The following is a 3,090-nucleotide window of genomic DNA, read 5'->3' as shown; positions in this document are numbered from 1 at the left end:
AAGAGAGAGAGAGAGAGAGAGATAGCCTGAGGGTATCGAGTCGTCGTCAACGCTGTCGATAAGGCAAACAGTCTTTGTTTTATCTCGTTTTACGTTTTATTTACCGTAAAAAGCTTCTTTACCATCCCTGACTCTATCTCACAATCAGCTATCATTAGTTCCCATACTCGTCCCCGTTCACTACTATGTGACTACTAGCTATGTGACTTTCTCTATCGTATATTTGGTGGCCATGAATTTTATTCATCTATAATTGCGATAATATTCCTATCCTATAATATATAAAACACTCACGTGTCGTTGCGATAATACGTCAGTTTCTTTCCTCGCCGTAGAGTTTGAAAAAGAGTGATGGATAGTATTAAGTTCTTCGTGAAAACTTTCTACGGGAAATATCTATTATAAATCAAAATTCTTCACAAAGTTTTATATATATATATATATTTAACTATCTAATCTATTTATCCTATCTAACATACTCGTTATTCCTATATTCTTCTCCTTTCATCTTCACCTTTCTACCTTTATATCATCCTGTGTTTGATCTTGTCCTTTTTAGTTGCATTCCAGACAACATTGTATCCTTGTGTCGATGATGGGAACCTAAAGGACGATGTAATAATAATCCCATAGCAAATTCGAGCTTCGGTGCGTCGATTCTCGGTGCGAGCGGTTATCGAGGTAAAGCCGTTCGAAACGAAAGACAAGTGACACGTCGGTGATATATTATCCTCGTAAAAGCAACGAGTGAGTTTCCCTCTTGTTGCTACTACTACCACTACTACCCCTACTACTACTACTACTATCATCACCATCACCACCACCACCAATACCGAGTAGAGCACTCTACCGTAATCTCCGAATGTCTCCGATGGTACTAACGACATCACCGCCATCAGGATAAATAGCAGGATGCTTGTATCATCCCTTCTGACATCATACTCTCTCTCTCTCTCTCTCTCTCTCTCTCTTTGTCTTGGTATTACACGTAATAGGCATACTCCTTCCTTCCTTATTTCTCTTCCTATGCTTAAAGCTTCAAATTTGCTCTTGGACCATTTATTCAAACTATTATCGTTCCGTTAATTACGATGAATGGTATGTACATACCTACTATACGTTCATTAAACACGATTAATCGAGTTAAATGTTTGATTTAATACTTAAACACGATTTTTATTATTATCTATCAACATTTGGTGTTTGGAATCATTCTCTTATATACCTATGATTCGTACTTTTGTTGTTGTTGTTGAAATATCATCTAACGAAATGCATTTTGATGAACTGATCTACGAAATAATGGTACTTTGCGAGAACGAGAGAAAGTACCGTAACATTGCCCCCAGAGAAATTTTCGAATGTCTCGGATGCACAATACCCTGTTTCCTTCTTTACTTCTTCTTCTTATACTTTTCTTCCTCATTTTCCTGCTACTCTTTTCTTCTTTCTTTCCAGCCCAACGAACATCACAGCGGCCAACGTTGGATAAAAATCTTTTGGTTCGTCCTTTTCAAAAGCACCTCTTTCTTTCTCTTTCTCTTTCTTGGTGATACGAACAAAATCGTCTGCGTGATAACGAAGAATTACATTGCTAAATATATATATATATACATACTAATTTTAACATTAGGTTATTTAACAAAATATACATGTTCTTACTTATATATACATTTATAAATCCAATATATACAAAATATCATAATTAATTAATATACAGGGTTTTTTTTTCTTTGGCTAAAGGAAGCCATTTAAATATTCTATTTGTTTTTAATTATAAGAAAAATATTTAATTGTAAAACATACTTTAATTGATTTTAAACGAGTTATGTGTATTATGCAAAACACAAAAATTTTCTTATATCTTTTTTATATATTATTAATTAATATAAAGAGACAATATTTAAATTTCTTTTTACAACTGGGGGACAATGTGCTGTATATATATTATAATAAATATAATTTATATATCTATTTCTGTGTGTTTGTATGTATACATACAATACTTATATGTATAAATAGCTACTGACCATAAACAGGGACGTACATGACCTAAGCTAACAATGTAAATGCTACCTGTACTTGGAACGGAGAAATGACCGGAACTTGGAACAGAATGAAACAAAGAGAGAGAGAGATAGAGATCCAGAGTTTGTGTATGTGTGTGCGTCATAGTGCTAAATACGTTATGATAATGTCCAAGATGATTACTTAGCTCGATTTTCTACAGGTCTATAAACAAAGCCTTAAATACCATTTCCTTAACATAGCAAATATTATACTTATCTGTTGTTTATTTAAAATATATTTAATCTTACTGTGAGATTATTAATAAAAAAAATGAATACAATATAATAAAGGATAAATGAGAATAGAAGTGAATAAGTGTCTATATGTTTTTCGTATAGTTCAACTCTAATAACTAATATTATTCGTCGTATTTCTTTTCTCGATTTAATTCTCTCGGCTTTGTTCGTTGTTTGTGTGTTAGGCACTTTTGTTCATGCACGTATAGAGTATATTCACGCAGGACACACGTTATCACACTAACCACATATCTGAAGATAAATCTTGCTATCAAGTTTTCTCGACCATTATATCAAATAAAATGTTATTCCACACATACATACACACACACACACATGGACATCTTTGAATGATCGAGCATTCCATTCCTTTTGCTCCATCATTTCCGCTCAACGAATATCAAAAGTAGTTTGAAAATGAGAGAACCCACGTAAAGATATATATATATATATATATATATATATAGAGAGAGAGAGAGAGAGAGAGAGAGAAAAGGAAATAAAAGAACGTGAAGAACATGAGACTCTTGTAAAAGTGAACTTTTTCATTAGAATATTTTTTCAAAATCGAATAGGAAGAGAAAAGTAAAATAAAATAAATTGAAGAAAGAAAATAGTAACAAAAGTAGGCAAAGAGAAAGAGAGAGAAAAAAAAAAATTGAAAAAAGGGAAATTGTAGTTGTTTAAATCTCTCGAGGGTGAAGAAACCATGACTACACCAAGCGAAAAATCAGGAGTAACGGTATAAGAGCAACACCTGGTGGTGCTACCGTCCGATGAATGA

Source organism: Polistes canadensis, unplaced genomic scaffold (genome assembly GCF_001313835.1).
Source record: "Polistes canadensis isolate GaletaPanama2010 unplaced genomic scaffold, ASM131383v1 scaffold_188, whole genome shotgun sequence".
In the NCBI taxonomy this organism is placed as follows: domain Eukaryota; kingdom Metazoa; phylum Arthropoda; class Insecta; order Hymenoptera; family Vespidae; genus Polistes; species Polistes canadensis.
This window is presented reverse-complemented; position numbering follows the sequence as displayed.